The sequence below is a fragment of the Manacus vitellinus genome, unplaced genomic scaffold, assembly GCF_001715985.3.
Source record: "Manacus vitellinus isolate BGI_N305 unplaced genomic scaffold, ASM171598v3 scaffold_18_pilon, whole genome shotgun sequence".
In the NCBI taxonomy this organism is placed as follows: domain Eukaryota; kingdom Metazoa; phylum Chordata; class Aves; order Passeriformes; family Pipridae; genus Manacus; species Manacus vitellinus.
In genome coordinates, this window is record NW_021939324.1 from 8,703,370 (window position 1) to 8,715,973 (window position 12,604).

Sequence of the window (12,604 nt, forward strand, 5' to 3'; positions counted from 1 at the left end):
ATCAAGGCAAGACAAAAATCATGCTGCTATGAGGTAGCATCAAGCTTGCTATGAAGTGCTGCTGTTTTGACTGGTTTTTTTCTCTACAGTTTTGCAGACAACAAAAGACAAGTGAAGTTACTGGAGCAGCAAATAAACCAGAAATAGAAAGGATAAAATCAAACCACAACTTATCCTGAAAGGAGATAGGCAATATATTTCTGTTTCTTGTGAAAGTCAAAGCTCATAGGCAAAATATCACACGTACTGAAGATGTGTCTGCATACTTCCATGTGCATACATGTAGAAGTTTCATGTGACAAGATGTTAACTTCATCTGCTTATATTGATGAGATAATGTGGTAGATGAAGTCATAGAAAAGAAATTGGAAGAACAATCTTCTTGGCCCTTGTTCCAACATACGGCCATTGTGTTTTTCCCTTACTCCTTCTTTTCTTTTTGGATAATAATGTAAGTCCCAAGCTCTTGACTGAGCATGCTGCATAGCTGCAGAATGCTTTGCTCTGTGGGATTCCAAACTAGTTGAAATTTCTTGGCTTTGACATAATAACAATAACAGATATACCCATTACACTACTTTTATAAATGCAAGTGCATTTTCAAAAACTGAGTATCACCCTTTCCTGTTTGCTTTGCAGATGAGCTGTGGTATACCAATGGAATTTAACCTTACGTCAAATTTCGGATCCTTGCAACACTGCTCAGGGACTATGAAAGGTTCGACCAGATGAACTTCTGAAGTCCCTTCCAAAATGGGCTGATTCATGATTCCATGATTTATCAAAGGGAATTTGGACCTCTATAGGGCAAGCAACAACAAAGATTGAAGCAGTAAGCCAAGCTCATTCCGCAGGTGATGGATTTCAGTAGGGCTACTAGAAAAAGTTTTTTGGTCCAACATCTGTGGATATAATTTTTCCTATTTTGTTTTACCAAATGTTCAGTAGAAACAACCAGAGGATTTTACGGAATAACTTATCACTTAGAGTAACAATGGGAAGCAGAATGGAGGTCATCTTACCAGGTTAAATATTTAATGAAACACAACTTCTATATTAATGGTATTTCTCCCATTGATCTTAATAAATGTAGTGATAAAATTGAAAACATTTTTGCCGCTGTATTTAGGTGCTGAAAAATTCTCCAGAGCAGTTAATTAGGGGTGAGATAAGAAAGGGTTTATTTTGCCAAGGCTAAGATGTTACACGACGAGCGCAGGCCGTGCCTGAGATGTTACATTTTATAATACCATCCATCCAATCCCAGATGTGTCCACCCTGTGGCCTTTACTCCGGTCCACCCCGGGTCCTCCCCCTTAAAATGACTATGGGGTGCATTTCAGGACCCCCCATTCATCCCATCTTCCACCATCATCAGAGCACAAAGGGTACATAGTTACCTAATTCTTGACCGTATTCTGTGGTTTAGGCCTTGATATGCTGTTCTGCCAACAATCTAGGCCTTACCTTGACAAAAGACTAAACATTTCTATTGGATTTGGGGCTACAAGTGATATAGGGAGCCTAGAATGGGGTTAGAGGGTTAATGAATGTATAAACAAGGGTGCTAGAGAAAGGGAAAGGAACAAGGGACAAGGGGGGGGGAGGTTGCTGCTTTTAAAATCTACTTCCACTACTTATAAAACTTACAAGTCTTACAAATATTAGAAAAATAAAAAACCGTTAGGGGCTTAAGGCATCACATGAACAGATTTCTGTACCTTGTGCATTTCCTTTTCGGAATTAACAATGAAGAGGAATTATTTTATAAAGTGCTTATTACCCTTTAACAAGAGGTTTGGACAGCCAAACAAGGCAATGTCATTAAATTAAAAGCTCGATAAAAAGGAACAAAGAAAGTGAACTGAAGGAATCAGGAAAAAATAAGACAAGAAAATAATCTTCTCTGCCTGGATCTTTCTGATCTTCCTGGACCTCTGAGTCTAGATTGAGATAGAGGTGGGAAATCCTCCATCGTTCTCAGGTAGCATCCTCAAGATCTTGAGTAGTTGGTGAAAAGCACTGTAAAAGAGATGTTCAATAGTTTCGGTAGCAGATTATTTAAAAACATAATCCAGCTGTGTAACTTGGTATCTTGGCAAACTATTTGTCTTGTTTTCCAGAATCACTGAAAACATACCTTTATATATATATATATATATATATATATACACATATATATGTATCTAACCTTTCACAAGGATTAGCAGACATCATAGTTTGAAAAATAATCTTAAACTTAAGTGAAGGTATCTTCATCTATGAAGTCACTACAATAATCATGTTTAACATGCTATCTGCAAATCAGACAGGATTCAAACAGTTTATATTTGCATTATCTCTTTGTATGGTTTTTCCCTCTCAGAAAAAAAGGTATTTCACATTATATTTAAGACAGCTTCAGTTTATGTGTTACAGGTTAGAAATCTAGGAGAATTTTCTTCCCCCTGCCCCCCACTGTAAGAAAGACAGAGTTCGAATGGAAAAAAGTCAATTAGCCTTACAAAATAATCTAGCTGGCCAAGCTGCATTCCTACTGAATGGCCCATCAGAGGCTGGGGGGAGAGGGGAGAAGTTTTGGGAGAAGTTTGGGCTCTTCTGGGAGGGAGAGATCAGATTGGGGAGTTCTCTCTCTGGGACAGAGACAGGGTCTATGTCTGGGCACTTTTGGAGAGGGGGCCTGGAAGCCAGTCTTTCTGGCTTTTTGTCCTGGTGAGGCCTGACCACCGGCACCGATCGGCTCGCACGCTGCCTCGTGACTCCAGCTGGGACCTACTGGGTTTTCATCGGAGAGTCTCTGTGCTCCCTGGGAGAAAAGGAGGAGCTTTGGGGCGCCATCATCTGAGAACAACGGTGAGTCCTGTGGGGGTGGACTGCTTTTCCTCCTACCCTTCTTCCACTGGGAGAAGGGTCCCCATTTTCCTTTCGGCTTCTCCCGCGATCCCAGACCCCCCCAGACCCCCTTCCCGCGCGGTGACCGCCAGAGCCCGACAGCGCCCCCTGCAGGCCAGCACCGAGAACGGCAGCTCTGCACCTCCGGCGACCCAACAGCGCCCCTGCAGGCCACGGTCAGGACTGCGCCAAAGACAGAGGAGTATTCAGTCAGATTTTTTTTGTTGGTTTTATTCTATTGTTTGAAGGGGATTTTTTGGGGGGGTACAGGACTATTGCCTAGTTTTTTTGTGTTCTGTTACTGTTCTTGCCAACATACATATATCTTTTCATAAAGGGTTGTTATTTCTTCTGTTTTTTTCCACACTTCCTCGATTAAAGCCCCTTAGTTTTGAATTCACAATTGCTGAGAGAGAGGAGTTTGGTTTGTCTCATAACTCATCCTCTTTAGCAAACTTTCTAGTCTCTTCAAACTGAGACATTATGGTTTTGTGATTTGGAGGAGTGCATATAAAGCTAAGAATGCCACACTTCCTCTAAAAGAAATAAATTTTCACAGACAAAGCCAAATGACTACTTTTTCAGAAGAAAGCGGAAGGAACTATGGAGGAAATTGTCCCACATACTGTCTCTAACACAAGACCCCTCTGGCATCACCTCTCCACTGTTGTTAGGCAAATCCAAAGGTTATCATCACTGCACCTAACAGCCTGACATATTATTTCTTCGTCTTTGTCACTAATACCTTACTTGGCTGCAGACATCAGGAGAGAACTGTCTTCATTGCCACACACAATCCATTGCAGATACTGTCTCTGTGTTACCTAACAAGGTATGTTTGTTTCATTCACAATTTGAAATAATGCAGGGCACAAGTCTGTCTGTTTGTGAAGACCTTGACAGGGTTGAGGGGTGCTTCTGTCTGCAGAGCCCCTGGATCACTGTAAGCTGGGATCTATCCAGGACTCTGGCCTCCCACCAGGACACTGGGCATGTGCCACTGCCCAAATGGGAGAGATTTTTCTGTATTTCTACACTTTTACATGATGCTGTGGAGCACTGCTTCCCACCAAGGTCCTGCTCCAATTGGTTTCATTCTGCAAGGCTTATCCTTACCAGGTTGGCTTTGAGCACACAGAGCTCAAGCACAAGAAAGGTACCATTTATATACTTCTGGTTTACAACATACTTTCTTTGGGAGGCTCACCTATACGATTCATTGAATTTCATCAGATGCAAGAGACCTAAGCAGATGTCACTTGCTGCCCCATAAGTTCAGGTCAAAAGTTAGTCTAATAGATATAAAAATCTCCAGGTTTGAGCCATGCAGTGAATTTTCTATTGGCCTCAGAAGTTCAGAGATCCTAAAAGTACCGCATTGGGAAACATCAGGGAATTAAATGTAGGTTGGATGAGCAAGTTATTAAGGCAAATTTAGACAGGCCAAAGTTTCCTGTACTTCGAAAAGGTGAACATGGCTGTTGTCTGTGCTAGTGATGGAATTAAACTGAGATAAAGTGTCATTTTAAGTAATTTGCTGCTAGTTGTAATGATGCTTCATTGCCACTGCATTAGCAGACAAATGATTCATCACTTAGGCTATGAGCAACTGGCTTTTCAAGCCACTCTTTCAAGTGGGCAGAAAGCAGGCTGCTGTGATAAGCATGCTTTAGTCTCTGACTCCTAGATCAGCATACCACTCTAGGAGCTTAGAGCTGAAATATGATGAGCACAATCTGCTTTAAACTAGCCCTGATTACAGATAACTTTCCATTAAATTTTAATATACAACTCAGAGCAGGTTGGTCTTCTACAGCACCTTGTTTGTTTGGTACAGTGAGCACAAACAACTTATTGAGGCAAAGATTAAAATGAAGAATTGGGCACAGCTGTACCTTTCACCTCTGATGAAATGTGGGACCTTTCCAACCTTTAAGCTCTACTAGGTTGCATGTTCTCTTGATTTGCTTCTGTTGGCAAGGTTTGGTGTTCACAACAGCTTAGGCCACTGTAAATGCCAAGGCTGCAAGCCAATAACAGCTCTGGAGCTGTTGAACATTTGCCAAAAAACCCCTATCTCTACAACTACTGCACTGTTGTGCACCTGTTACAAGGTTCAGGACTGACTATACACACTGTTTCCTCCTTTTTCTTACGCATTACTCTGATTAAGTAGCAGTTCTTTGTAAAGTGCTTCCAGTATTTTCAAAGGTCTACTCAAGGAGTAATTACTAGTCAGAATGAGTGATAACAATACAGTTCAGGGGTACAGTGCAGTGGTATTTTGCAGTTTTAGAAATTTCTTCTATTAAAATTATGTGGACGTCATATCATACCAATTATAATTATATTTTTGGTCTGCTTCAACAGAAATTGAACATATCTTCTACTATTAGAAGATGTTTCATATTTTTCTCAGCTCTCAAAAATTGTCTCCTGGACAGTTCTCTATAGCTCCACATAAAACACTACCAGTGTAAATGTCATAGTATTTAAGAGCAGCCACAAAAGGAAAATATGCGAGCTGTGATAGGGAGAGAAGTTGTTTTGTTGCTGAACTATAAGCAGAGCCACAGAACTTTTTTAGCCCTTCCAAATAGCCCTTTATAAAAAGATTTATTTCACAGAACTTAATTTATTTGTGTAAAATAAACCTGTGTTACGCATTTTTAAATTAATTAATTCTACCAAAAAATGCTATAATCTGACCTGCTGTTGACTTAACTGCAGGAAATCAGATTTTACATGCAATATTGACAAAATAGCTAATAAACAAAATAGAAAACTGGAGCACTTACGCACAGACTCAAATTAGTTTCTAGTTTTAGCAGGGAGGTTTGAGGTGCAAAAATGCAAAATTTCTGATGATAACTGGTAAGAAGGCATACTCTTTCATCCTTGTATAACTCTTCTTTTTGCTGAAGACATTTAACAGTAAAACACTGTAACCCATTTGGAATACTAAGGCCCTACACTGATTCTCATATACATTATCATGCAATCATAGGTTATATATGAAGGCTTTTACATTTCTGGTTTGATCCTCATAGACAGTGCCCTGAAATAACTCATAACAAAGTGAATTCAGCTGGAGAAATTCTGTAATACAGTGGAATTGAGGCACAAAGACCAGCGCACAGACTTCTGTGCCCAGTCTGTAGCTGACTAACTGTGCTTCAGCTGAGACTACTTGGTTGAATCTTTAAGCACTGCAGCAATACAAATGGACAAGACTAGCAGCTGCATTATCTTTTCTCCCTGTGTATTTCAGGGATAAACATGATATTCAGGAAGATTTTATGTGCTGGCCAGATGCCTTACTGTGTCCAAAGTCAGGGTGAAAATCATGTTTATCTTGATAGAGACAAAAAAATCAAGTTGTGGCAACAGAAGGTCACTTTTACTTTCCTGCTAAATGAAGTGAGAAACAACACGGAAGAATTTTCACTGGTGTGTTCTCAGTCTCTTCTGCCTCATTCTGACTCCTGAGTTTCAAAAACATGAATCATAGCCAGAGCTTCTAGGGTATTTTCCTTTTGAAGAGTCTCTTTTAAATTCTCATAAAATCTTTAATAAATCTTCAATCTGGGCAGTGAGCCAAGAAATGATCACCAGGTAATGCTGCAGTCCTGTCCAAGACCCCAGACATAACTCCAGTAGGTCACTAGACTACGGTGGTACAGCCCATGGTACTGAGCAAATGGCTGCAGACAGGAGTTGCTGCCCCAGAGGAGAAAGGAACACTGTATCTTCATGACCATGTATGCAAAACTCAACAGGACATGACTGAACCACACCCCTTGCTGTGGATTTCCAGGGGGCATTAATAACACTTGGCGTTTTCTGCATGGATATACTTCTCATTATGCTCCTGTGGGGAAAATTCTTCTAAATGACCAAATTATTTCTGGTTTTTTATGTCACATGCATCACATATATAGTATACCTTCTCACAGAAAAACTTTAGGTTTCAATTAACTTTCTAATCCATTGAAGTATTTTTCAAGCTACATTTGAATATCTAATCTTCTATTCAGCCCTTCTCAGGTCACATTTGATCCCCACACTCATCATGGAGCTGTCAAGTAGCATCAACTTATTTCTTTCTCCAGTTTTCTGTTTTTCTGTCTCTGTTCATACTGCCTTCTTGCTTTCTTTCTATTTACATCTTTTCCAGAGACCTAGTTTGGTTGTGATCTCACAGGCACAGTAATCAATTGTCTTCACCACCCACACGTTTAAGATGAAGGAAGTGAAAAGAAAAACGGTGACATTTTCTAAGAGAGTGTTAGAACATTCTACCTTGTCTGCATTTATTTCCTAAATAGTTCAGACAGAGATATGTGGGTTTGTTTTGGTTTTGGTGGGTTTTCTTATTGTTTTAGTTTTTTTTTTAATACAGCCGTAACCTAAAAAACGTAAGTAATAATAATTGAATTACTATGTATTTCAGAACAGTTTAGAAATTCATCAGTTCTATGCACATTCTTTTATATGCTGTGACTATATAAAGGACTTCTTGTCATGAAACTCTCTGCCTTGGAGAGTTTGTAGGGTGAGGCTTATGGATGTTTTTATACTGTTATTTCTTTATCAAGATGTATAAAATCCATGGCGTTAATGCCAGCCTAAGAAGGCTTTTCTGGGAAGTAGGATATGCTGAGCCAGCTGAGGCAGTGTGGACTTCCTCACCTAGGCCCATAAAGAATCTGAGAACCTCTGGGCATTCAAAGCCTGCAAATCAAAGTAAACTCTTCAGTGAAAGGAGGCACAACTTGTCTCTTTCCAGAGAAGTTAAAGGACCTGATGGGAAGATTACTATCAGTAAATAAGACAAAGGCTGGTATAAGTATATACTTGCGGTGCATTGATGCATCTCCCTGTAACTTTGTTTCATTGTTTTCATCAGTATCAAGCATCATCCTGCTTTCCTACCTGCTGCGGATGGCATAAGCCCTTTGGAGCCAATTGCTTCTGCTGACAGTATGGAAGACCATTTAATCTGTAACACCTCCTGCTGCATGACTGCAAAGGCAAGGCACCCAAAGTCTTAAAACATGAAGTTGATAACACTGTAACTTACTTGGAAAGTCCTTTCTCCAACGGCAAGAACACGACGTTCTATTCTGGGAGACGACTGTTTCCCCAAAGCATTCTCATTTGCCTAATGCATTTGCTGAAGGATAGGACATTATCTGCCTACACATAAAACGCAGGAGTGGTGTTATTTCTCCAATTTGCATTATTCATTCAGAAGGAAAAAGCTTTTCTTGTCAAAAGGAAGCTTGTTGTGCTGACTTGCTTTGTCTATTATTAATAAATAACTGAAACATCATTTTAGTCATCTAAACATAGAACAATGCATTTTATTTGTTTAAAAGCCAGAGTGAAGTGAACAACCAAAAGTTAATTTTGGTAAAAAAAAGAATACAGTAAATTCTACAGAAAGACGAATTTGTTACAAGTTTTTACCTGCAGAAAGGGAAGGAAACAAAGAAGACATGAAAGAAGAAAACAAAGTTCTGACAGTTTAGGTTACTAAATCACTACTTTTGAAAATATGTTTTGTGAAAACAGCAGGGCATAAAAGGCAGACAGGAGAAGACTAGGATCAAGCCAGGACAGAATCATAGGATGGTTCGAGTTAGAAGGGACCTTAAAGATCATCTAGTTCCAACCCCCCTCCCATGGGCAAGGATGTCATTCACTAGATCAAGTTGCTCAGAGCCCCATTCAACCCGGCCTTGAACACTTCCAGGGAAGGGTCATCCACAACTTCCCTGGCAGCCTCTTCCAGTGCTTCATCACCCTCTGAGTAAATAATTTCTTCCTAATATGTAATCTAAACACTCCCTATTGCAGTTTCAAACCATTCCCCCTTGTTCTGGCACTATCTGCCCATATAAAGAGTCCCCCTCCCTCATTTTTATAAGCTCCCTTTAGGTACTGAAAGGCTGCAATGAGGTCTCCCCAAAGCCTGTTCCTCACCAGGATGAATAACCCTGAGTCTCTCAGCCTGTCTTGATAGCAGAGGTGCTCCAGCCCTCTGATCATCTTTAGGGCTTTCTTCTCTGGACTTGCTCCAGTAGGTCCATGTCTTTCTTCTGCTGGGGACCCCATAGCTGGATGTAGTACTCCAGGTGGGGTCTCACAAAAGCAGAGAAGAGGGGCAGAATCACCTTCCTCGACCTGCTGGCCACACTGTTTTGAATGCAGCCCAGGATGAGGTTGGCTTTATGGGTTGTGAGCAGACACTGTTGGACATGTGTCCAACTTTTCATCCACAAGAACCCCCAGCTTCTTCTCCACAGGGCTGTTCTCAATGGCTTCTTCTCCCAGTCTGTACATCTTTGGGATGGCACCAATCCAGGTGCACCACTTTTCACTTGGACTTGCTGAACTTCATGAGGTACTACTTCTCAAGCTTGTCCAGGTACCTCTGGATGACATCCTGTCTTCAGGTGTGTCAGCTTTGTGTCATCTGCAAACCTGCTCAGGGTCCACTTGATCTCACTATCAATGTAATTGACAAAGATATTAAAGGCAAAGCCCTAAGGGACACTACCCCTTACCAGTCTCTCCTGGACACAGAGCTATTGGCCACAACTCTCTGGCTGCATCCATCCAGCAAATTCCTTACCCACTGAATAATCCATCCATCAAAACCATGTCTCTCCAATTTGGAGGTAAGAATGTCACGTGGAACTGTATTGAAGGCCTTACAGAAGCCTAGGTAGATAACATCAGTCAGTCTTCCCTTGTTGACTGTTGCAGTCACTGCATCGTAGTAGGTCACCAGATTGGTCAAGTGTTAGCTGCCTTGGATCACCTCTTTGTCTTTTATGTGCCTTAGCATATCTTCTAAGAGGATGTTCTCTGTGATCTTCCCAGGCATAGAGGTGAGGCTCTCTGGCCTATAGTTCCCCAGATCTTCCTTTCTTCCCTTTTTAAATATGGAAAGATTTTTGCAGTTATGGGGGACTTTGCCTGACTGCCATGACTTTTCACATATGATGGAGAGTGGCTTGGCAACAACATCAGCCAGTTCCCTCAGGACCCTGGGATGTATCTCACTGGTCCCATAGACTTGTGGCTATCTCACAGGGTCAGAGTCAGGCTAGGAGTTGCAGAACAGGTTCTCAAGTGTTCATTGTTACATCCCTTCATGTTGGACTCCAGAAGCACTGGATGCCCAGCGGTTCAGTGCTTTAAGAACAGCACTGTCGCTCCCCTCCCTCACCCACTCCAGCTGGGGATACAAAAGACAGAGACTATGGGTTGAGATAAGAACAATTCACTGGAAACAGCAATGAGCTAAGAAAATGACCAGTAACAGCAACAATACTATTAACAGAAGTACACAAAAGAGGGTGATTTATATGCAAAAAGTGCTCACCAACTGACCAACCTGGTGTGGTGCAACCCCAAGACAATGAACAAAATGGGGGGGACTGACCCTCCGCACCCACACTTTTCTTGCTGACCATGAGCCACATCCCCTCCATTTCAGAAGCGAGAATCCCCTACTTCCACTGCACCCCGCCCCCAGCAATGACTTGGGTGTCAACAAATTAACTGTTGTGGTAAAAACAAGGACAACATCTCCTAGGACTGTGACATTTAGCACTGATGGGTTTAACATATGAAGTATTTTTTCCATATTTTGTAGAAGCATAAACTTGGTATCCCTCATCCTGTCACAGAAACTAACTGCATAGAAATTAAATGTTTTTCTTTTTGTTGTGCTATACCTTAACAGCATTTAACTACTCTGCTTTACCTAATTAATTCATAGTTGAAAATGTGGGAAGAAATATTCAAAAATACAAAGTGCAACTCTTCTCCTTCATTATTTAGTTGTGGTTTTACTGGCATTTGAGAGAGACTGGCAAGGCTTCTGTCCCCTCACTTTTACCCATTCGTGTAGTACAAACCTTTTGGAATATAGAAAGAACGGGATTGTTTCTGTCTGTGGTGACACCAATTTGTGCTACTTTGAAGACTGTAACTTAAATCTATCTCTCTGTCAGTTTCCCTGAAGTAGCGTTGAAAGAATTTTTTGTAAAAGTGTTTGATATTTAAAGAGATAAGAGAGTTATATGAAGTATTTATAATTCTTATTTGATACTTAAAAATGTGAGTTTAGGATAAACTTTGTTGGCCACAAATTTTGTTCCTAACATGTCTTCTGTATTTCCTACAATCTGATGTACATATGTGCTCTTGTAGTAATGGTTGTAGTGGTATATTGAAGTGACATAATGCCTATTAACAAGTTCTTGTGTCAGTTTTGCATGATACACAATATAAATCATTGGATAGATGGACAGTCTGCCTGAGCCTACTTGCACCAGCTTTCCAGTGGGAAGTCCCTTCTGTTTGGTGCTAATGCCACAGTAATGTACCATGGTTTTGATTGTAGATGTGATTATTTGTGTGATATCATGTATTTGTACTTCAGAAAGTGCTGAACTATTAGGATTGCTGACTATGAGGATTACAGATGACTACAACTGATTTATTTGGAAAATCTGGGAAATCTGTTAAGAGCCACAGCAAAACATGTGAAGCATTCACAGAAATTCTGTAGAATATGGCCAATTGAAGCAATGGTTCAAACAAACAAAACTCAGCTCAAGTGCATAAACCTGGGAGTTACACATTAACCCTAAAACCTAAGTGTAGACACTTCCCTCCAGTTGGTGTTTGATATTTAATACTTTCATATGAGATACTTAAAATAGTGGATTTTGTATTATTCCCAAAGTACACACGTTTTTCAATACATTGAGTGGAAATAAGTTACTAAAAAGTAACTCATTTTAAGAAAACAACAGAAAAGGGTACACTACAAACATGTTGCGCTCTATATATTCCAACACACATAGTGGATGTTGACTGTAGTGGCAGGTCTAACTCTAAGGTACACATAGGCCATTCCTCATCAGAGAAAAATGGGTAAGATAAACATGGGTATGTCAGAACTCATTCTTGCAGCAGAGTCTAGGTAAGCTTTTCCATCTCAGCAGAGGAAACACCTAGGTGGGGTCAATTGCTGCAGTATCGTGAAATTGCCCACCTTCCACATGGTAATTATGAAGAACCAGAGCATGTCTACTTGAGGGAAGCCTCTCTGCTTACCACAGGCAAGACACCATAGAATAGAATAATCTTTCTAGCCTCCTTTTGGTTTTTTTCCTGTGGCTTAGGATTTGGGGCTTTTTTAGTTTGTTTTGTTGTGGTTTTGTTTTGGTTTGGGCCGGTATTTTACGGCAAGGAAGGTTTCTTCAGTGTCCCCATCCCAAAAATCCACACATACACTCTTCATATGTTAGACAGAGCTTCACTTTTCTGTATGTATCTTGAGTACCAGGCCTGCATACTGATTATTTTTTAAATCAACTGCATATTTATTAATCTGCCTGGCAACAGACAAGTTAACTACGCTTACTACCTGTGATGAATAAGACCTGAAAACTGAGACATGGCTGAAGAGGAACAAAATACTGGCCATGAGCCACACACTCTTCTCCCAAATACTGAGTGCCATCTGGGTATTGCTGATCTTTTTCTCCCCTTTCTATTTCATTAGCCTTGGTGTCTCCTTCTGACTTCCTGACTTCAGTGCTGTCTTTCCCTTTATCTTGAAACCTGTTTTGCATGTTGGCTTTGTAGCTGATTGACCTTCAGCCTTACTTCTGACTGCAGCTCC